The 24,549-nt window shown below is 46.7% G+C and overlaps 1 long non-coding RNA gene across 2 annotated transcripts; it reads left to right on the top strand.

Moving 5' to 3' along the window:
* The first annotated feature begins 948 nt into the window (after positions 1-948).
* Positions 949-17,664, top strand: LOC109280755 (uncharacterized). Of its 2 annotated transcripts, XR_009461005.1 has the most exons (4): positions 949-1,127; positions 5,494-5,578; positions 13,500-13,584; positions 16,167-17,664. It is a non-coding gene; the product is annotated as an uncharacterized LOC109280755 (long non-coding RNA). The 2 variants fall into 2 exon arrangements; XR_009461004.1 differs by lacking the exons at positions 949-1,127; positions 5,494-5,578 and adding an exon at positions 7,460-7,573.
* Positions 17,665-24,549: the final 6,885 nt, after the last annotated feature.

Here is a 24,549-nt window from a genome sequence, read left to right on the forward strand (position 1 = left end):
CATGAATCCCTGCAGCTACCTGAGCCAACACAGTGGCTTAGGCATCTGCAGTGGTTAGTTAATGCCACCACTAGAAATGGGTCTGGATCCAGCCTGCAAGGCTTGTTTTGATCTATATCCAGCCCTGAGGGCAGGGTGAGTTTCACATGCCTGGTCTAGGAGAGTGAGTTGGTGTCCCCAGTCCAGTTCTAACTAGCTGGTTCCACTTCAATAAACATTACACCAGCTGGCAGTCTCAGAGAGATCCAGGAGTCAATGAACATGAACACTGAACTAAGCTCACAGTCCTAGTAATACTGTTTCCAGCACAGTGGTCACAACCATAACTTTGCAATGTGGGGATTTCTTGCATTATCACTGCCTTTCAGTGTTACCAGAATGAAGGATTTCATTTCCAAGTGCAGCAAGCAACTTCCATGAGAGCACTATGGTCACTTAAAAAAATCTTATTCATCCCTGCATTACTGACTCGTGTCACATTTCATACTTTTCTCTATTGCCTCACTTCACATCAACCTGCAGAGGTTGCTATAAAAGTGCTGAATGTTATATCATTTTGTCTGGCTATCTTGGCTGTTGTGATCCTTTAGGAAGCCAGCTACCTAGGTGAGGCATGACAGGACTGAGTCTGTCCTATTAACTGCAGTCTGAAATGTCCATTACTTTCAAACACCTCAGCATTTTTCCATTCAGTAATATATGAAAAATGTCTGGAATGCCTGAGAATCTACCAGAACTGTCTACTACACCATTTTTCTATAGTCCTCATTAGTGTAATAACCAAGCAGTTCCCAAACTAAATTAGTCCATATGGGGAGTCCCTGGTGGATTTAACACAACTTTTCAGTCATCTCTTTTCTTTGCTACTAAGAGAAAATAAGTAGTTATGATTTTTTTCTTTCTTTTTTTTCTTTGTGGGAGATGCGTGTGTTTATATGTCCTTTTCTAGATGTTCTTTATATGTTCTTTTTTAGTTAAATTGCAGGATAAAAGACTTAACATAGGATAATACTTTGAGTACAGGGTCGTTTATATTTTATTGCAGGATATCTATCTGTTTGGAGGAACATATGAGTCCACAGATGGCAATAAAACACCAAAGAATGATATCATGAAATTAAGTCTAGGTGAGTAAAAGTGCAGAAAAGGTTTGTTATGCAGTACAATGTTTAATCGCTGTATATATCACCACACAACATCCAAAGCATCCTCAAGTTCAAGGTATGTACAACGGCAAAATCCTGTAATAGAATAAATGTGGATATATTGATGTCTGAACATGTTTGGAGCTACAGCCAAATATGTCCCAATGTATTTCTGCAGTCAATTTGTGAACAGTCACTAACAGCTTATTAAAAATCTATAAAGTTTAATCACAGTTGTATAATATTAATACAGAAGAAACAATGGACTCCAAGGGCGCTTGTACACATGATTCTGAGGCCATGCACACAACATGACGAGAAATCATCACTTGTCTAACATAGTGGCATTGCTGTGTACACGTGCACAATTTTTTTTTCATGTTAATTTTTTTTTTATGTTAAAATTTTTTAAATGGTGCCACCCCTGCAGGGGGAAGGTTTTGGGGCCCCTGCAGCTCAGAGCCTGTCGCCAGCTTGCCCCCCCCCCCCCCCCCAGCGGTGGGAGATGTAGACAGGCTCCATGAGGGGGAAAAAAAATGGATTGGACTCGCCACTTTTTTTTCTCCTGGCAGAGCTTGCCTGTGTGGGCTGCCACCAGGTTGTGTAGCCCCTGAGCTACACAACCCTCATGTTAAAAATTAACCCTCATGTTAAAAAAAAATGTTCATGTTAAAATTTATTTGAGCATGGCAACTTAGACCTTATGTATTTTAGTTTGATCGGGGCAAATTGTTCAGTTGTGGATTAAAAAATCATGCACGGGTACTTGTCTGGTGGCCAGAGAAGGCATCAGAGATGGTTCACAGAGCACTGGAAACCCAGGCGGGCTCACAGAAGCTTGGGCTTCTTGGGCTTCCAGCACCCCATACACCATCCCTGCCACCTTCTCCAGCCACCAGCACACCCAGCCATCCTCCTGCCACCTTCCCACACTGCCCCAGGAGCAAACCAGTCCATTCCCAGGGGGTTCCAGATGGCACAAATGTGTCAGGGACAGTTGACGGGTCACTGGAGGCCCACCAAGCCCGAGATTCCCCAAGCACGCCTGGGCTTCCAGTGCCCTGTGCACTGTTGGACTGGGCTGGGTGCTGCCTGCAAGCTGGTACAGTACCCATCCAGCTAGCACCCTGCTCAGGTGGCTCCAGGGGGCACCGCTGTTATGGAGTGAAGCACCGGGCCTCCCCACAGCTCAGGGGCTACACAACCTGGCGGCAGCTCACACAGGCAAGCTCTGCCAGGGGAAAAAAAGTGGCGAGTCCAATCCTTTTTTTTTTTTCCTCGTGGAGCCTGTCCACCTCTCCCACAGCTGGGGGGAGAGGTGGCGGGGGGCAAGCTGGTGACAGGCTCTGAGCTGCAGGGGCCCCAAAACCTTCTACCTGCAGGGGTGGCACCCTTCGTGGCTACCCAGGCAGACTGCTCGTGGGTGGGTGCTGTCCAGGGGGTGCTGCCACCATGGAGGGAAGGACTGGGCCCCCCACTGCAGCTCAGGGGCCTCTGGCAGCCCACCCACCAGCTGCACAAGAGGTGGACAGGCTCTGCCAGAAAAAAAAAAGTATCAGGCTCTTGGCTTTTTTTTTTTTTAATCTCCAAGCAAAGCCTGCACACAGCAGGGGGTGGGAGAGTGAGCTGATGGTGGGCCATTACTGTTCTGTCACAGTGATGGAAGCCCCTAAATTGAAATGGTGGGTCACAATTAAAAACCCACAAATTAAAAACCCACCTTTCAATTTATGGGACCTAAACCCCCCTCATGTGTACAAGTGCCTTAAGAGTAATGCCATTTTCTCTGTCCTAAAAATGTTGCTGTACTAGCTAGTATTGCCTGAAATTTGTATGGCAAGGCTGAGTAGCCCTTTATAGGTTACATTGCGTTACAATGCTTCTTCAGATAAGCTCTCTAAAGCAGTGGAGGCAAACCTTTTTGGCAGGTGTGCTTCAAGCTAAGCCCTTCAACCTCCCCAAGTGCCACTCTGATCCCCTTTCCCTGCCAAATCTGTTGCTCCACTATCTTCTCCCTGCCTGATCTGTTGCTCTGCTTTCTGCTCCCTAGCCTATCTGTTGTTGCTCCCTCCCTGCTCTGCCATGTGCCACACACAGAGACTGCCTATGCTACTTGTGGCATGTAGGCCATGGGCTAGCCACTCCTGCTCTAAACCATTTTAATCCAACACTTTTTTTGCCTGAGAAATGGTAGAATTGCTGCTCTGTTCATCACTTTGATAATACAAACTGTACAGTGTCATACTGTGAATTTTGTGATCCCTTCTCTCGGTGAGCAGTTATTCACCCAAGCAGTCAACAGTCAACTTCTTGCCACTGAGAGCAGGAGGTTCACTTTGTTATCCATAGTGATTTCAGGATGCTGCAAATTGTTGCAGTTCTTTAGAAAAGTTAGATGTGCTAGTTCACCTTTTTTTTTAAACCAGAGGAGAATAAGATCCTTACTAGTGAGTGATAGTGAACTCCTTACTGCTGGGCACTGGTTCACAATTGGTTAGCACTTTTTTTTTTCTTTTTCTTAAACTGAGAAATGAAATATTTTTCCTTTCTATAAATGTATTGATTGCAACTTAGGGTTTTTTCACTCTACTATGCATGGAATCTTTTCCACCCTGGTTTAAAATAACCATTACATTTTAATTTCAAAATTTTCCAACAAACTATTTAAAAATTAAATCTAACAGTAGAATTGATTGTTCCTCTATCTCTTTTTTTCAAGATGAAACAGTACAGGATACTGTGATAAAGGGTTGTAAGTGCATAATTCATTATGGTGCCACATTGTTGATAAGAACTGTGGAAAAGTGCTGGGTAGAACCCTGAACATTCAAACAATATTTTTGTGAGCTTCCTTTACATGATACTATAGCCCCAGAATTTCAGGAGACAAAACATTTTGTACGAAAGCCTGCAAAACTTGAAAAGTCACCTTCTCATGAGAATTCCCACACATGAATTTTGACAAAGCCACTGGAAGAAATGCCTTTCAAAATATACCTGGTCTAAGGGGTTAAACACAGTAAACTAAATTTTAATTTGTGTGGTGCTGAGTTAGTTTTTCATAAGTTCCTCCTTCTTCACCATAGTACAGTCTGGCAAAGGGCATGATCAGACAGGGAAATATCTTCAGTCACCCACTATAGTTTATAATACCTTCATAAACCCATGAATTTGAAATCTTTAATGGGCTATCCCAAATACCCATAGCTTTCCATTGTATCTACCTGAGCTGTTGTATACTATTGCTGCAGAATTTAACTTTTACATTGCTTGTGCTTTTTGTCCTTTTTCTGTCATAATCTTCCCATCATATATATTTTCTTCATAGCAATACATAGCATAATTTCTTATCATGGTTCTTCCCTTCACTCTCTAAATTGTTGTGTAGAGTTGCTGGTCTTGAATCAACCTTAACCTACTCTTTCCAGTTTATTCCTGGGCACGGGCCTTTGGTGGCACAAAGCCTTCTTGGAAGAGAGGGCCTGGATTGCAAAATACTGGTAATTCATGCTTTTCCAAGAGCCCGAAAGCTAGAAAGCAATTATTAATCTTTAAAGCCACAGAACTGTGTGGTGACTCCTCCTGGATTTGTGCTTCCCTCTTTCTCACAGAGGGAGTGAGCGAAGGTCACAGTAGGCTTCTTAAGCAGAAGCCATGTTGTGTTCAATACACGGCTATCTCACTGGTAGATGAAGTAACTTGTGAATGTAGAACTGAAAAGGCATTTGCAAGGCAACTTGGAATTAAAAACCATTATATGAATGGAAGGCAAGGATTTTTTGGCAATAGCTTTTATTGGACCAACTGTGTAGGTGAGAACAACTTTAGACAAGCTTTTGGGTACAAATTGTTGATTGCAGCATCACTTCCACTCTGCATTTTGAATGTAACAGACATATTGCATAATGCTATTCTTGACATTTCAAATAGACTTTCCCTTCCTCTTTACTACTTCCAATGTTTCTTTTAGCTTCTTCATTGAATATTTTTATGTTAGTAGCTTGGCTATATATTGCTTTTTTGGAATGTGACTTTGGCTTTGGTAATTTTAATTTTTCTAAATTCAGCCATTAGCTTTGGAAACACGACAGATACCCACCTGAAAGGATCTTTTTTCTGCGATTAGAAGATTGCCCAAAATTCTCTGTTTTCCATTTTTCCTGTGGCTTTTATTATTGCTGTTCTTTCCTTGGCAAGTCTTATACAGATGTGTTGGGTTTGCAAATGCTTCATTATTCATTTGTAATACAGAGAGCACCGAGGGCACAAGCAGCTGCAAAGAAATGTTTCTCCATTGTTTGCTGGTGGTTTCATTTTATTTTTGATTCCTATCTTTTGTATTTTATAGCAAAGATGAAGTGGAAGATACCACTTTACATAGGGATCCCCCCTGCACGCAGATGGAGCCATGTTGCATTTTTCTTCATAGCCATGTAAGTGAAAGCAGTGTGGCAACCTGAATTCTGAACCAGTCATTTTGAACAGTCTTTTCAGCTTTCCTCTTTAAAGTATTCTGCCTCCAACCTGTGCTTATTGACTCAATGAACAACACAGCAATCTCTTTACTTCTCCAATGCAGACATAGTCAAAGTACAGATCTGTACTTCAGGTTTTCTTTTATCAGCTCCCAGCTTTACTTTCCAAAAAGAATTGACTACAAACAAATCATGACATTTACCAAAGTTAAAGCAAAATTTATCAGTAAATTAAACTTAATATAAAGAAGATCAAATCAACTTGTGGGGAGTTCCCCATCTCTAAGGACAGGGGTAGCAAGAGGTGAAGTCTTAACTTCACTGCCCTTTCTCAGATATACATGCAGCCATCCAGGCATTCCAGACAACTGCCTCTTAATTGTCATCAGTGAAGGAGTGCTCTCCAGGAGCTGAATCAAATAGGCTTTTGTTCCAATTTCTCTTCAGTTCCCAGTGATGTCCGTAGGTATCCCATTCTTAGATTCTGCCCTGCTCTTCTGGTCAGGTCTAGTGCAGTGATTAAATTTCAAAGGTCTTTGCTTGGGCACTTCATTACTTTTTTGTAGTATTTGATCATTTGCTTCTTAAGTGTTCTTGTGTTTAACTTACATGCTTCCCTGAACTTTTGGCACTTCTGGTTTTGAGAAGGATGACAGCTATCTGTTTTAGTGAACCTGCTTTTTTGTTCCTTTGCATCTCACAATCTGTTTCTAATATTAAGTGTTACTCCAGTACCTTGCCACCAGTATTTCCCAATGTTTTGACACCACATTTTGTATTTCACCTTGGCACTTAGCACTTGTATCATTATTCTGTTGCTGTGTGGCAAAGCAAAAAAGAATGGCAAGAGACCAATGTGGCTGCACAAAGAGCTTCTAAAATGCCTCGAATGCAGAAGGAAAGCATACAGGCAATGGAAGAATGGGCAGGTCACCATGGTCACATACCAGGAAATAGCAAGAACCTGCAAGTAAAAAATCAGGAAGGCAAAGATAAAGAATGAGCTGCACTTGGCAAAAGAGGTTAAAGACAACAAGAAGAGGTTCTATAAGTGTGTTGGCTGGAAAAAAGGACCAAGGAAGCTGTGGGTCCACTGTTAACAAGCCGGGGGAACTCCTAACTGAAGACACAAAGAAGTTGGAGGTACTCAACAGCTGCTTTGCCTCAGTCTTCACAAAAAAATTAAACTGTCAGATACCTAATAGGGATTATCTGGATAAGGAAGGGGGCAAACCGAAGGAGGAAATACCAAAAGAAACAGAGAGCTTTTTGGGGGCCTAAATGAATTCAAGTCAGCAGGACTGGATGAGTTTCATCCCAGGATCCTGAAGGAACTGTCAGAGGAGATCTTGTAGCCTTCGGCAATGATCTTCATAAGGTTTTGGGAGACAGGCCAGTTACCAGAGGACTGGAAAAAGGCCAATGTAATGCCCCTCTTTAAAAAAATGCAAGACGGAGGATATGGAGACCTATGGATTGGTTAGCCTCACCTCAATACCTGGGAAGTTACTGAAGCATATCCTAAGGAAGGCCATTTGCAATCATCTGAAGAAGGAAAAGCTGATTGCAAGCAGCCAGCATGGATTTATGAAAAACAAATTGTAACAGAGAGCCTGGGGCTCTCTTTCCTTTAAGGGAGAAGTAGCCAAGTGAGGGGGCACTACAGGCCAGGTAGGATGCAGCAGCTGCAGGTTGTTCGGGCAACAGGACAATGAGGCCAATCAGCAGACACATGCAGGCAGCCCAGAGTAGTCTGCTGACCGGAAGCAGGCGGGGCCCTGGGAAAATATAAGCCTGAGGCTTGGGCTAGCAAGCTAGTCTCTCCCTGGCAGCCACAAGATGAAGAGCTCCTGGCAGCAGAGTGCCTGAAAGGACTGCAGTGCTGCATGTTGACCCTCGGCGGGGCTCAGGGAGCTCACTAGGATATTGCTCAAAGCTGGGAAGCTATCCTAGGTAAGGGAAAGTTTTCCCTCTTAAAGGGGCAAAGGGTGATTTCCCTTGTGTTGTTTATGTTATAGCCTGGGGGTTTATTGTTTGTGTTGTGGTTTGGAACCAGTGGTTTGGGTTGGGGCAGTAAGGGGCAATATATGGAGATCCCATTAGTGCTCTGGGGGCATGCAATTGCCTTGAGCCCTGCTGGGGCAGGCTGAAGGCCCAAGTGAAGGTTGAGTCCAGAGCTGGCAGAGTGTGAGGCCACAGAGCCACACAGGGGCTAGGGGCCTGGCAAACAGAGGCCAAGGACCTGGTGCCCAAAAGGGCTAGACAAGAGCTGGTGCCTCAAAGTCAGGTCCAATACAGTGGGCCCAGGCTAGAAGGCCTAACTGAGAGGAAAGGGGCAGCAGCTGAGGAGGTTGAGGCCCCAGCAGGAAAACATCATTACAGTAACACCCACAAGGCTTGGGATGTGGTATAGGGGAGTAATGGAGCCACACTATTAGCCCTTAAGGCTGGAGGTGCCCCACAGTGACATAGTCTAGAGAGGCCCAGTGAGGGGCCTGGGAATAGTGAGGCCTGGCAATGGGCTTGGGAAGAGAGTAGTGGTCCCAGAAGAGTCCAGCAGCCCAGTGAGGGGCCTGAGACTAGCATAGTAAAGACCAGTAGGATGCCAAGGAATCCCAGTAGGGGTCTAGTTGGACTGGGGTCCACACGAAGACCCATGGGTAGCCTTCCTTTTAATTTTATTATTTCATCAAGGTGTGGCAGGAAAGACGGAAGGGAAGGCACCCTAGGGGCAGAGCGGGGCATGGTCACAGACTACAGGGGGCAGGGGGCATCTTGGCCACCCCTGGGACCCTGATGTGCCACACAAATCATGTCAAACAAACAAGATCTCCTTCTTTGACAAAGTATTTACTTGGGTGGATGAAGAAAATGCTGTGGTGTAGTGTATCTGCACTTCAGCAAGGCTTTTGACAAGGTCCTATACATCCTTCTCATAAACAAATTGGAGAAATGTGGGCTGGATAAAACTGCTACTAGGTGGATAGATAATTGGCTTAAAGCCACAAGCAAAGGGCAATATTAACAGGTCCATGTTGGAATGGCAGGAGGTTTCTAGCAGAGTCACACGGGTGTCTGTCCTCAGCTCAGTGCTGTTTAACATGTTTATTAATGATGATTTGGATACTGACATAGAAACCTTCTTGAGCAAGCTTGTGGATGACATAAAACTAGAAAGGATTGTGATCATGTTGGAGGATAAAAGAGCAATTCGGAAGGATCCTGACAGATTGGCAAGCCGGCCTAGAACTAACAGATAAAGTTCAATGTGGACAAATGCAAGATGCTACACCTCAGGAGGAATAATCAAAAACACAAATACAAAATGGGGGATACCTGGCTGAATGGTAGCTCCATGGAAAATGACTTGGGAGTCTTGATAGATCACAGCCTCAGTATGAATCTGCAGTGTGATGCGGCTGCACAAAAGGCCAGTGTGATTTTTGGGATGCATCAATAGAAGCTTTAGGTGCAAGGCACAGGAGGGGATAGTGCTTCCCTATTCAGCACTGGTTAGGTCTCATCTGGAGTAGTGTATGCATTTCTGGGCTCTGCATTTTAAAAGGGATGTGGAGAAGTTAGAGAGCATCCAGAAGTGGGCATCAAAGATGATCAAGGGCTTGGAAGGCAAGTCATATGAGAAGAGGCTGAAGGAGCTAGGCATGTTCAGCTTGCAGAAAAAGTGCTTAAGAGGGGGCATTATGGCAGTCTTCACATATTTGAAGGGTTTCCATAAAGAAGAGGGGAAAATACCTTTTCACTCTTGCTGCAGAGAGGAGAACATGAACCAATGGCTTGAAGTTGCAGCAAAGTAAGTAGACTAGATATCTGGAAAAGACTTCTTCACTGTGAGAAGTGAGGCAGTGGAATAGACTGCCTAGGGAAGTTATGGACTCTCCATAACTGGAAGTGTTCAAGAAGAGATTGGTCAACTACTGCTGAGGGATGATTTAGGCGTAACTATGCCTATTTTCTACTATAGGTATTTCCCATACTTCTTGGTTTTGCTGGTTCCTCCCTCTCCCCCTTTTCTGCCATGTGTCAAGGTGTTTTAAAGCCTCCGTAGAGGCATTGAGTGTTGGGTACAGATGAGGTTGGGGACTTCAACTTGGTTGTTCTAATTCTTCTGCTAGGAACAAAGCCAGAGGTTCCTGACTAGAGGGTGTAGCCACTCTCCTCAAAGTTAGACCTATTGCCATATTTGGGATCAAGAAGGAGTTTTACCTGATGGCCAGATTGGCATGGATTGTGGTGGTTTTTGCCTTCCTCTGTAACCAGAGGCGTGGCCTGCTACCCATCCCCTCTTGTGTGTGTATATTGACAACATTTTATAGAAGCAAGATATTGGCTGCCATGGTTCCCCTCCTTTATCTGTTTCAGGTTAGGGTGTTAGGTTTATGTTGTATCAGGGTTGAGGGTAGTCTTATGTAGAGTTTTTAGATTATGGTTGTATGGGATAGTTTGGATAGGGATTATTCTGCTTCAGGTAGGGGGTTGGACTAGAGGACCTCTGGAGGTCCCTTCCAACCCTATTTCTCTCTGAATCTATTACTTCATGTAGAAACTTGTCAGTCTGGTGTGGTACTTCTCTGGAAGCACTCACACAGGAAGTAACATCTAAAAAGGAAAGAAGGTTATACAGTAGATTCATGCCCTGCCAGTATAGCAGAACCTATTATGTCCTTGGTGAACAGAAATGTTTGTGCCCCTACCTCAGAGTCAACTCAAGGTGACAGATATGCTTATATATGTCATACCAAGAGCTAACCATACTCAGAATGGCTCCAAGTGCTTCTTGAACATGGCTGTTTTTCAGTGTAAATCCTCCAGGCAGAGGTGTAACTGGCCAGGACTGTACCCTGGGCAATGACAGCACACACTGCAGCAGCCAGAGCCTCGCTGCTACTGAGGGCAGGAGATGTCAGCTCCTTTTTTGCCACTTATTTGTGTGTCAAGTGGCCAAAAAATCACTGGTTTTCCATAGCAAAAAAGGCAATGACATCTCCTGCAGCACCAGCAAACCACTGGCTGTACACTGCCACTGCTTCTCTGCCCCTCCTGGTGCCAGAACCGCAGCTGCTGCAAGATATGTGCAGGGTGTCAAGGGGAGGGGAGAAAAGAGGGTGAGGCACCCCCTCAACTGAATCCCAGCACCCCCACTCTTGGGAAGCTCCCAGGTCTCATGCCCCATTAGCCCACCTATCTTTATGCTACTGCTGCAAGACATAAAACTGAGTTGGCCAAGATTTTTAAGACCTGGGACTTGCCACAGGAGCTGTGTTAGTGTAAACCAGTGGTCACCAACCAGTGGATCTTGATCCAACTGGTAAATCTTGATCCACTAGTAGCTCCTGGAGCCTCTTGCGGTATATCCGAGGCTGGGGTGAGGGGCTGAGTGCCCACATACATACGCCTCAGCCCAGCAGGTCAGTCCATGGAGGAGGGACAGGGGCTAGATCAAGCCCCCTGTGGTGAGGGACAGTGCTGCAGAGGCAGGAGCAGGGGTAAATTGAGTGGTGGTGGCAGTGCCTGGTAGATCTTGGGTTACTTTTAAATGCCAATGGTGATCTCCTGCTTAAAAAGGTTGGAGATCCCTGGTGTAAACCCACCTCCTTTCTGCCAAGCTAGTATGGCAGCTGCTCCCTGAAATCACCCCATACTGTCACCTCTGGCACAGGGTTCCACACAGCAGTTGTTCCTAAATGCATTTGTGATCTCAGAATTTTGTCTTGCATGCGCATCAACTTCACTGGTGTAAAGTCAGGGTGTCGGGTCCTGAAGTTAGTTGTTCTGAGTGCTAGCAACTCTGATGAGAAAAATGCTTTGGCACCAGACTGGGCACATCTACACAAGATGTTTACAGTGCAATAAACTAATTAGCTGTACATCTATCTCGGCATCTACATGTGCAACCCTATTAGGCTGAAGTAAGGATGCAGTCAGAAAGACCAACTGTACCTTGTCATGCATCCACAGATGCACCTCAAGCAGGTCCAAGAAGGTGATCCTCCCCCTCTATGCAACACCGGTCAGGCCACAGTTGGAGTACTGCATTCAGTTCTGGGCACCACACTTCAGGGGGGATGTGGACAACATGGAGAGGGTCCAGAGGAGGGCCACTCGCATGATCAGAGGGCAGCAGGGCAGACCCTACGAGGAAAGGCTAAGGGACCTGAACCTGTTCAGCCTCCACAAGAGAAGGCTGAGGGGGGAATCTAGTGGCCATTTACAAACTAGTCAGGGGGGACCAGCAGGCATTGGGAGAGTCCGTATTCCCCCAAGCACTTCCAGGAGTGACAAGGAATAACTGTCACAAGCTGGCAGAGGGTAGATTTAGGCTAGATAATAGGAAGCGCTACTTCACTGTCAGGGCAGCTAGGATCTGGAACCAACTTCCAAGAGACGTGGTGCTGGCTCCTACCCTGGGGGTCTTTAAGAGGAGGCTGGATGAACACCTTGCTGGGGTCATTTGACCCCAGTACTCTTTCCTGCCATGGCAGGGAGTCGGACTTGATAATCTGCTCGGGTCTCTTCTGACCCTACAGACTATGAAACTATGAATTAAATTACTCCACAGCAGTGCACATTTAGAGGCTGATGGAGCTGTCTGGAGCAGAGGATGCTTCAATGTGAGGTCTGCCTGTTGGCTAGCCCCATGCTGAAGCACTCTCATGCCCCAGGCAGACACTTTGCAGCACATTGAGCCAGGGGAAGCAACCCCAGTCTGGCCAGCTGACCCCTTTCAGCCCCTTGCCAGCCAGGGATGCCTCCAACTCACCTCAACATGCTGCAGTCCTGGGGCACACGTTCAAATGGAAGTAAATTATGAGTTTGTTGCTCTTGGGTTCACGTTCAAGTGGCACCCCCACGAACAATACACTCCTGAGTTTATTGCTTCACGTTAATTGCATGTGTAGACACCCATTAAGAGAGAAGGTCAGCAGCCTTCTGACATGTCTCTTTTGAGGCTTCTCTCTAGAAAGTTCTATATAGAGAAGTTTGACAGTTTTGCAGGTAATAAATAGAAACCAAAAAAACTTTAACCTTATAGATTTAATACTCTCCAGAAAACAGTGTTGCCAATGCAATGAACCACATTAGAAACAACTTGGGCCTGTGTAAGGATAGTGCCTCTTTAAAAGGCTGGTACTAATGTAACCACGTTGGTTGTCTAGAACTGTCTGTAAGCAGTTGGTTAGAAGCAAAGAGCTCCAAGCAATTGAGCAATATTCTTTTTTCCCCCAGTTTTTTAACCCTCTCCTCTTGTTATTGTAGTATTAAAGCCTAACTTGTTCCTGAAAGCTGACTATGGCTCCTTAGCTGAACCCATGAATAACACAGACTATTGCTCCTCTGTGAGGATCATCTTCTTTTGCATAGGCAAAGTCATTAGGAAGAGCTCTGAATAGACTTTCTTCTCAACCACTGGAAGTTCCTGTCTGTACATAAACTCATTCCTTTGGATGAGCTGCTCCTCTTTTTTTCTTAAGGGTAGAGAGGAGATACTGGTTACAATCTCCTCTCTCTGGGGTGGAGAAGTGACTTTTATAGGGACATGCATAGACCAGTTTAAGTAGCTTCTCTCCTCCGCTGGGATAGGGAAGGTAGGTGATGTCAGTCTCCATTCCTCTTCAGTGGTCCCAGGCAGTGGCTCCTACCCTGGGCATAGTATAAAGGTACAGTTATTTTCTTTCTGCAAATTTTTTTCATATTTGATCAAAGCAGCAACCAGGAAATATATTTATGTCAAAACACACAAAGACCTCAATGCACTTGAATTCTCACATTAATGCCACTATGCAACCATGCCATATTATACTGATATGTTGTTGATGTCTCTTGCTTTTTTTTTTTGTTTTTGTTTTCTTGTTTTTCCTAGCTCTATATCTTTGGTGGAGTAAATGAAGAAGAATTGAATGATATAATGGGGATGAAATTGATAAACCCTTCAGACAGACAACCTTGTAAGTTTAATATGCATTTGGTAACGTTTTAACTTACTGTTAACTTACAACCAATGCCTGTCTATCCCAGGGGTGGGCAAAATATGGCCCATGGGACACATCTAGCACACCAAGAGATTCTATCTGACCTGTGGGGCCCTTAGCAAATTTAGAAAATTAATATTTATCAAAGATGATAGGAGCCAGGGGCAGTAGGACCTGGGGGGAGCCAGCAGCAGGACTCAGCAGCCACAGCACCAAAGCCAGCCCGTCCCCAACCCCAGCCCTCCCCAACCCCAGCCAGAACTGTCTGGCCTGGGACCCTGGGGCTGTTCCCACCACCTGGTGAGGGAAATTCAGATAAGCAGGAGGGAGGTGGGGAAGGTTCACGAGCAATCACCCCAGACCTCAAGGCTGAGCCAGGCTGGCTTCTGTGGTCCTGGTGCTGCAGCCGGGAACCATGTGGTGCTGGAGCGGCAGGTGGGGGGGTGGAGGGGAGTGGTGGCAGTGGTGGGCAGGAAAGGGGGGAAATGGCTGTGGCAGGTGGCGGGGGGGTGGCAGCAAGCAGGTGCGCAGAGCACAGCAACAGCTGGTTGGGAGCACAGGGTGTGCTCTGGTGCACCCAGACAAGGGCCAGTGGGGGCCCAGGGCAGGTCAGCAAGAATGTAGGGCCAAGCCAGCAGAGGATCTGGAGCTGGGATGGCTCTCCCTTCTCCCTGCTGGTGCATCTCAGCACAGCTCCATAGAGCCCCTACTGGTCTGCACTCCTGCCACCCCACTCTGGGCCCCAGCTGACCCTAGCCCCAGCCCACTGGTGTGGGCCCCATGCTCCAGCCCAGGTGTTACTCTGCTTTGTGCATCCACTTACTGCCACTTGACCCCTGGCTACCATAGCCATTTTGCCACTTTCCTGCCTGCCACCATCATTCCTCTTTACACCCCCACCCACTGCTTCAGCACCACATGGTTCCTGGCTGCAGTGCTGGGCTGCAGTACTCAACAAGAGCTGGCCTGGGCCCCACAATTCTCAGCTGGCTCTGTGCAGTGCTGGCTGGGCTGGGCTGGCTCCTGCTGCATCCTGCAGTCTTGGCCATGCAGCTGGGATATGGTGCCAGAGTGGCAAGTGGCGGGGGGGAGAGCGAGAGTGGGGGAAAATGGAAGGAGAAGGATCATGGTGGCAGATGGGGGGAGGGAGGGGAGAGAAGTGGTGGTGAGTGAGAGCACAGAGCCCATGCCGGGGTCAGGAGCAGCAGAAGCATGGACCCTGGCTTGGAGGAGCATTGGTATGGGCTCTGTCTGCCATGGGGGAACTGTGTGCAAAGTCTCCCCCTCCACATATGCCACACCCTGCCCAGCCACCCTCTCCCCACAAACTCACGAACCCCACACCCACCCACACCCCACATATCCACACACATACCTACACACCCACAGTCCCCACACACCTATGCCTTCCACCCCCCACAATATACAACAGTAAGACTTCATTTTAAGCTATTGTACAATCACCCCTATGCACACTACACAAATGCATGTAAATCAGGAGAAAAATTTTTATTTTTTAAATTAATGAATGTTGTAGTAGATGGTTGATTTTTTTAGAATATAATTGGGTATTTTTCTGGTTCCAAAGTGGTAAACCCCCTTGCTGAAAGTAGTACTTCTGGGGGGTAAGGGGAGGGACTTCTGGTGGCAAAGGTCAGGGTTTAGTGGGTAGGACTTCCGGTCCCAAGATGGCAACCAGGGGGCGGGGCACCTATCAAGGGGCGAGGCTACCCTTGTGGCCCTCAACAGCTTGCCCAAACTTGATAAGTGGCCCTCCAGCTGAAATAATTGCCCACCCCTGTTATATCTCTTTCTCCTCCTTCCCTACCAGCTTATGCCAAATTCTGTGATAACATTTCTGCAGTTCCAAAGAGTACTACTGTACTGGTTTACTACAGGCTGCCAGAGCTGTCATTTACTCCTTGAAATGGCTAAATTGACAGTTATATGAAAATCATATGCCCAATTTGTCCTCTTGAGATCCAGTCCTCTGCGGTTACTAAGAGCCTCCTGTGAGGATTTGTACTCCCTTAGCTCTGATTGAGTTCAAGTTCAAATAACAGTGTGCATGTTTCCTGAAGAACATAACTTTCAGTTAACATCTGTGGGAGAACACATATCTCTTTGCAGGATCATATGCTCAGATATTATCTTACGTTATCCTGTAAAATACAACTTTAAAATTGATCCTATTCCTTATTACCATATAATTGTCTTTACACATACTGGATTATTCCCTGTGTATATTTACATGATATACAAGGCACATCTACACACACGTGTGATCCAAGATCAGTTTACTTGCAAATAAATTACTCATGAGAAAATGCTCCCAGACAGGCCTCTACACAAACCACTCCCAGATCCTTGCAATGGGCCGCTGCCACCACTGGGGGGAGCTTGACACTCCAGGTGAAGCTGCCAGCAGACATCTTGAAAAGCCAGCCCCACTCCCTGCTCCTTGGCCAACTGCTTCCCTGACCAGAAGCAGCCTGCACTGTTTCAGGGGCAGCTTGCAGCATCTCCCTTCTCACTGTCTCTGCCTTCTCATGCCATAGCTGCTCCAGACCCTTCCCCTTGCAGTGATGACCAGCACTCTGGGCTGCTACTGGCCCAGCTGGCCCGCCATGGCAACCACCAGCTGCTCCACGTTCGTCTGGGCCCTCCCAGCTCCACTACATGGAGTGACCACCTGCCCTGCTGCAGCATGCCATCCCAGGGCCACTGTTGCTGCACAGCAGCTGCCTGAACCCCATCCAGCTGGCTGGAACATGGCAGGGGCATCGATGACGGGATGCTGGACATCACTGCCAGAGCCATCTTTGCCCTCCTGGGCCTTCAGCCCTGCCAGCACACCTGGAATGATAAGGAGTGGCTGGAGGCATCTCAGATGAACCGGACCACCTTCTGGGACCTCCTGAAGCAGCTTTGGCCCCATGGCAGAATACCACCATGTGGGTGCTCCTCCCAGTGGACACCCATCTGGCCCTCACCCTGCTCAAACTGACCACACCCACCAGCCTCCACTACGTGGACCATCTCTTTGGGATGAGCATGGCCACTTCCAGGGAGGCTGTCCTGGAGGTGGGCGGCACCCTCCAGGACATGCTACTCTTGGTGAATGAGCCCCTGCTGCTGGGGGTGGGGTTCTGTGTCCTGGAAACCCACATCCTTGTCACCTGCCTGCCACACGGTGATCACCCCTACTGCAGCCAGAAGGATTTTCACTCCATTGTGCTCCAGGCCATTATTGATTACTGCAGCATGTTCAGAAATATGCGTGTGAGCAGAGTAGGCAGTGCCCATAATGCCCACATGTTTTACAGCTCTTTCCTGCCAGCCCTGGTGCAAAGCAGCCAGGAGTGCCGGACCTCCAAGTGGGTGCTGTGGTGGTCCTGCCCCTCCTCATCGGGGATCCCACCAATCTGCTTGTGCCCTGGTTCATGCGGCCCAGCACCATCCAGCTGGACCCCTGCCAGGCCCACTTTAACTGGAGCCTAGGCTGGACATGTGCCCTTGTAGAATGTGCTTTCATCTGCCTCCAGGGATGCTGGCACACCCTCACCACCCACCTCGAGTTCACCAAGGAAAACATCCCCCAGGTCATCATCACAGCCTACATGCTGCATAACATGAGGCCTGAGGGGAGCTGGGGGGAGGCCGGGGTGGAGAAGGCACAGTGAGCAGAGGATGCCTGGCAGTGGGAGCATTAACTGCGGCAGCAGCAACAGCAGCAGTTCCCCCCTGCCTGCCAATGGCCTGGGCAACCTGCACACCTGCCAGGGGGAGCCAAAGCACCAGGTGTGAGAGGCTCTGGTCCACCAGCTCCTCCTGCACTCCCTGCTGTAGCCCATTTGGACACCTGCCCACAGACCATCCAACCCCACCTCCTGCTCACCCCCAGCACCAGACTCACTGCAGACACACCTCAGAAGAACAAGAGTTTTTATTCCCCTCCCATCAAATAGAACCCTGCTCCCCCCTCACTCCCCAACAACAGAGCCCCTCCATAACCCACCACCCATCCCACTCACCGACAATAAAACACCCTCTTCCCCATGCAAACAATTTACGAGGTTATGTCTGTGCCATCCCAGAGTGGGGGGGGGGGGGCTGTGGGGTGGGGGCTCCTAGAGGGGTAGAGCCCAGAGACAGGCAGCCAGCACCCTGGCCTCTGCCCATTCACCTGTGGGTGTGCATGCTGCGGCAAGCCCAGTGGGTGCGGTAATTGCCCAGGGTTAATGGTGGACGTTGGTCCCCCAGCGCAAGCAGCTCCCCCTCTGGCAGCTGGTGCTCAGGGCCAGCAGGTGCCCAGGGCCGGCATACAGTCCTGGCCCCACTGCAGGCAGCTGTGGTTCCATGTCCACTTGGAGCTGAGGCAAGCAGTGGGCCTGGGCACAGGGGGTGGGGGTGGGTGGTGGGGGACCCAAGCCAGGGGCAAGGCAGGGGCTCCTGGCTGGTGGAAGCAGCACTGGACCTCTGCCGGTGCCTATGGGGCCTGGACCTGGGCCTGTTGCTGGGCAGTGGGTGGCTTCCAGGGCTAGGGTTAGGGGCAGGGCAGTGGGCAGCATGAAGGTGACAGCCAGGGTCAGGATGGTGTCCACCACCCGGCAATCATCCTTCATGGTCTTCAATGCCCTGTCCAGGACCATGTTCTGCTCCTGCAGGGACTCTACCTCCTTTGCTCTAGGGCTAGGAGCTGCACCCGGAACGTCCGGTCTGCTTGGTCCCACACCTTAAATTCTAATAAATTTAAGAAGTAGTACTAATGCCAGGTAGTCCAACAAAAATATTGTGAGAAATAATAATTAATTTTAATTTTGCAGTGATTCTTACTAGATGCCTCATTGAAGTCAGTACAGTAGTTTTAAACTTGCAGGAAAGGGAGCATTGGCATTAACCCTTTATTAAGGCAATTCTGCCACTGATGTTGGCGTCAGTTACTGGCAGGAGTTTTTTTTTCCCTCGCACCAAAAGTCCCAGGTCAACCAAAATAAGTTCTAGAAAATAAAACATAAAGGTTCTAAAATGGTCATTAGAACCCAACATTACCTGTTTTGGACTATACAAATGTTGCCGAGTCAAGAGACTGTATCTAACAGATAACATAAGCAAGAACTTTTGCTTGCCTCAGTGTTTCAGATATCATTAAATATAATGAGAGCACTCAACAACTATAACTTAAAACCATGATTCAGTAAAAAGCAAGAGCATGTGTTAAAGTCTTGTTAAAATGAGGGAGACTTAAGAATATTTGTAAAGTTAAGTATGTCCTTAAATACTTAAGTGATTTGTTGAGTTGGAGCCATAGACTGCAGTGACACTGTACACATTCATACTTGCGATACAGGCACAGAGGGAAAGTATCTTGTAATTCTGATACATACTGTAATATAGTTCAATTGATTTCCATGGAATAGCCATTTTAAATAGCGGCATAACAGAATGGGTGCACAGTAAAGGAAAGGGTCTATGTTCATTTCAGAGAAATTTATGTTAGTGAGATCACAGTGCTTCCAATGCCTAGTTTTGAAACAAATAGTTTTCATAAAACAATATTATCCTAAAATAAAAAAGGGTTCAAGTAAAGAGAAAATAAAAATAATTTACCATCTGCGTAGCTCTTTCATTAGGGACATATAATGTCTGCTCTCCATGACTAGAGAAATGATCACAGAAAGAGGTCTTGGAAGGTTATTATTTCTTCCTTTGCAGTGAGCTTTTTAAAATTAGTAGAGATAAAAAAAGTTATGAAAACTGACGCCCTTTTACTTTGTTGTTCTCTGCCTGCCATTTTTTAATCTATCATGTTAATGGAATTTTATTTCAGTGAAGTTTTCTACTCCAGTGAATCATTTTTTGTTGTTTTTCCTCTGGCTATTGGCTTTCGTTAATCTGTAGAAATAAGAATAGAGCAGGAAACAGTTTCATGCAAATGTAAAGTTTCTTTAAATAATTTTAAATACAGCTATCTTCAAGTTCTAATACACCCACACTAGGCAGTGAAAATGAAGAGTACATAAATACAGTAAGATTACTATTTGAAATATAAACATACATCCATAATCAATGGATATGAATCATTTATAATGCTGGATTGATTCTAATTCATGACATTACAAAAGGCCATATAAAAATATCTCAAATAATAAATTCAATATCTCACCTACAAATGGCTGAGTGAATCACTAGCCATTATAATGCTCATTTTGTGAATTATAGAGCTTAGTCATCAACATCCTACCAATATGTATCTACTGAATTTTCAGAAGGATACTATGCTATGGAGTGATCTTTTTTTTTCACAACTGAAACAAGATGTCATCAGTTTAACTTTTTCCTAGGTATTGGTATAGTAACATGCATCAGCTTCACTTGTACTTTGCAGATGACGATCATTTCAGAGATGCACACAGCCACTATCCGTTTCTGATTAGTAATATCAAAATAAATCTTTGAAAATTGTGAAATTTAGTCAGTACTCTGAAACGTTTGAAGTATCTGACAGACCCTAAGGCAAGGGCAGACAAGTCCAGCCTGTAGGCTGAATCAGACCTGCGGCACACTCCATTTCCCAGCAGCCCCTGCCTGTGTCGCTGCAGACAGTTTTCATAGAGACTCCAAGCAGTGGTGGAAGCGTGACAGTGCAGAGCCAGGGTTTCCACAGCAGGGCACACGGCGGGGTGGGGAGATGTTCCAGGGCTGGGATTCTGCAGCGGTGACAATGTGGTCTGGAGCTGAGGCAGAGCTGTGATCCGCTGCCTGGAGCAGGTCCCTGACCAGCCATGGGCCCTGGTCCCCATGGAAACTGTGGCCTTGTGCTGTCACAGCTGTGCTCCTCTTGCGGTCTCCATGCAAATCAGCCACAGAGACACAAGCAGGGGCTACTGGGAAATGGAGTCCGGCTGCCAGCCAGATCCATCATTTTGCCCACCCCTGCCATAAGACATGCCGGGATTCTCTGTGTCCCTGCTTCCTTCCTTCCAATGGGCCCTCTCTTACCTCTGACATTGCAGCAACATCTTCAATGGGATGAGAGAGGATTATTCTTTCCTAACATGGTGGTAGTTATTAATGGTGGAGAAAGCCTCATGGTCTTCTTTGCCATGTGTAATGGCTGATCTCTTGCAGTAGCAAGTTATATCTGGAAAGGCAATGATCTGTAAACCCTTTGTTCAAGAGTTCTAGGCCTGTGTGGAATCATAGAAAATCTGGGTTGAAAGGGACCCCAGGAGGTCATTTAATCGAACTCCCTGCTCAAAGCAGGATCATCCCCAAGTAGGTCATTCCAGTCAAAACTATGTCTAGCCAGGTCTTAACAACCTCCAGAGATGGAGATTCCATAACTTCTCTGGGTAATCTATTCCCATGCTTTACTACCCTCCTCATAAGAAAGTTTTTCCTTATATCTAACCTAAAGTTCCCTTGCTGCAAGTTGAGATCATTGCTCCTTGTTCTGTTATCTGCCACCACTTAGAACAGTCTAGCTCCATCCTCTTTGGAACTATCCTTCTGATAGTTGAAGGCAGCTATTAAATCCCCCCTCAGTCTTCTCTTCTGCAGACTGAGTAAGCACATTTCCTTGAGCCTCTCCTGAGAAGCCATGTGCCCCAGGCCTCTAACCATTTTCACTGCCCTATGCTGGAATCTCTCAAACTTGTCCACATCCTTTCTGTAGTGGGGGGCCCAAAACTGGACACAGTACTCCAGATGTGGCCTCATCAGTGCTGAATATTGAGAATTAATCAATTCCCTCAATCTTCTGGCAACGCTCCTGCTAATGCAGCCCAGTATGGCATTAGCCTTTGTGGCAACAAGGTCACACTGTTAGCTTATATTCAGCTTATTGTCCCTTGTAAATCCCAGGTCCTTTTCTGCAGAACTGCTGCTTAGACAGTTGATCACTAGCCTTTACCGATGCATGGGATTGTTCCATCCTAAATCCAGGACTTTGCACTTGTCTTTATTGAACCTCATGAGATTTCTTTTGGTCCAATCCTCCAATTTATCTAGGTCTCTCTGAAGCCTAGGCCTACTCTCCAGTGTATCTACAACTCCCCCTAGCTCGGTCTTATCTGCAGATTTGCTGAGGGTGCACTCCATCTCATCTTCCAGGTCACTGATGAAGATATTGAACCCTTGGGCACTCCACTTGATACCAGCTTCCAATTAGACATAAAGCTCTTGATTACTACCCTTTGAACCCAATGATCCAGCCAGTTTTCTATCCACCTTAGCGTCTATTCATCCAACCCGTAATTCTTTAGCTTGCTTGCGAGAATATTGCAAGAGGTTGTATCAAAAGCCTTGCTAAAGTAAATAGGGGTGTACTTTGTAGCCGTGTTGGTCTGAGACAAAAAGTTATGTAAAAAACTAAAACTCTTGGTTCCAAAATGATACCTTTTATTAGACCAACTGTAAAATGGCAAGAAAATTGTCCTTTTCTGCAAGCTTTTGGAATCAAAGACCCTTCTTCAGGCTCGGGAAAAGTGTAGATGGTACAAGATGGTAAAAAGTCCCCATAGGTAGGAAATAAACTCCATTTTTGCACAGAGGGAGCTGAAGATGGAAGGCTATCTCTCTGGGTCCATGAGAGTGTCTTTGTGACCTGTGCTGAGTAGCTCTTTGATGTGTTGATCAGGTAGAATTCCTTCCCTGGAAGGAACTTAGGTGATGGGAAGAGGGGGCAGGCAGGAGCACTGGTGCCCTCCCTGCAAGTGCCGGCAGGGGAGTGGAGCACTGTTGAGCTCCCAGAAGTGGCCGCAGTCACTCCTGGAAGCAGCTGCAGTGATTGGCCACAGCGAGCAGCTGCTTCACGATCAGCCGCAGGAACCCCTCCGCCTCCTGTCAGTGAGATCAGGCGAGGGGGGACCTCCCCTCTAGTAGCTGACTGGTTGTTAGCGGGGCACATGCCCCTCCTGACTAAGGCAGGACCAGTTGCCCATGATGAGCACAGAGCTAGGGGAGGATCAGGCTGGGGGGCTTGTTCCCCACCCCACTATGTAAGCATAGAGCTGCGGGAGAGGACAGGCTGGTGAGCTTGTTTTCTGCCCAACTCTATGAGTGTGGAGCTAAGCAGGAAAGAAGCTCCCCAGCCTGTTCCCCCCAGTTCTGTGCTTGCAGACCTAGGCAGGGAACAGGTTCCCCTGCCCCTGCCAGCAGGGAGCTGCCAGCACCAGCTCCATAACCGCAGACCCTTTGTCTCCCAGCGCCAGCTCTGTGACCATGGGGCCAGTGATGGGAGACCTTTAACTCCCAGTGCCAGTTCACCGTTACTAATCTCAAGTAAATTTGCTAATTGCATTTGCAGGTAGTAAATTTATTCAGGATTAGGGAGGTTTACTGCATAGTAACCATGTGCACATGTAGACACACATGGTTATTTTGCAGGAACAGGGATCCTACTTGTGAACAGGGATCCAACCTAGCCTTTGATGGACCAATGCAATACAGATGCTAGCCCTACTGGCAGAAGTGGTACACACATTCTGTACCAGCCAATGCTTCTAGGTTGTGTGCCTCTGCTTTTAATAATATAAGACATCTACATTATATTGTAATGAGATGATCTTGGCTAAAATATATTATAACAATTGCAAATGGATGTTTGTGTTCACAGCACGTATAAATGAACTAAAAATCTGTATCTTAATTTCAGTAATGAAAGAGATTCTCTCAGAATTTGGAATCCATGGAATAAGCAGCAGGTACTCTTTATAGTTTTGTCTCATTTTCTTCTTTCTCTCTAATGGGGCTAATGAAGGGAGGATTGAATATTTGTGACTTTTACGCTAGCTGTGTCTGACTAAGCCAGCACGTGTTTGCAGAATGAAGTATTTTCTGCATGTAAATGATCATAAATATGTGATTAGCTGCTGTGATTCGTTGACTCTAAACCATCTCTAATTCTTGCACACGTTTCTGTGAGAACTATAATGGCACAGATAGGTCAATAAATTCCCTTGCCACCCAAAGATCACCATTTAATAGGGATGAGAAAATAGGCTGATATTTAAATGTGAGACCTGTTTTTCAGGGAGTTTAATATGAAGGCAGCCTCCCTTCAGTCTTCTCTCTCCCTCTTGCTCATCTGCCCTGTTGGACCATTGGCAGCATTCTAGTTCTCTTTGATTGTGTAGGTGGCATTTTTGGCACATGTCCCAGGTAGGGATTCTATTTTCTGGTAGCATGGACACATACGTGGGTGTGCACACTACATCTGCAAGCTAAGCATGTGCAGTAGGTTATACAATGGTCACATACATTCCCAGCTGTGTAAATACATACTAGTTTTTAAGGCCTGAAATCATAGATGGACCAAACCATAATGATTTTATTAGCAGTTATTGGATAGAGGATCTTTCTGTGTTTTACACTCAAGAGCTAAGTGGTTAGGCCACTTGGTTGGGAAACTGGAAATCCAAGTTCTAGCTTCTCTGTAACAGGGAGCCAGAGGGCCCCTGTTACTTTAAGGCTAAGTACAGACAGGCAGAAAGCCCAAGGCTGAACTGATTCAGTCTTGGCAGATTAGACTAAACTGCAAAGATTGAACCAATGAACAGATGTTCACTTTTGATTCAGGAAATGCAGCCACATGCCTGCAGTGGCTGAAGCCAGAAGATAAGGGGTGCTACAGCATGTCTTTCTGCCACATAGCTAACATGGGCTGTGTGTTTGCTTCCTCTTCCTGCTGCTCCTGAGGTCTCTGGGATTTGCAGTCCAGAATCATAGCAGCAAGGCTTTGCAGGGTTGCTCATCACTCTCTCTTCCTGCTTCCATGTGCCTCTAGGTTGTGTAGTCCACAGTCATAGTCAGCACTAAGTCAGCAGGGCAGGGCAACTTCATACTTGGGGGAAGGGAAATTTAATCCCTTTCCCTGGCCCCCAGACCCCAGCAGAGGTTTGCCTGGAGGGGGCAGTGAGCCAGTCAGTGAGGCAAGTG

This window comes from Alligator mississippiensis, chromosome 3, assembly GCF_030867095.1.
Source record: "Alligator mississippiensis isolate rAllMis1 chromosome 3, rAllMis1, whole genome shotgun sequence".
In the NCBI taxonomy this organism is placed as follows: domain Eukaryota; kingdom Metazoa; phylum Chordata; order Crocodylia; family Alligatoridae; genus Alligator; species Alligator mississippiensis.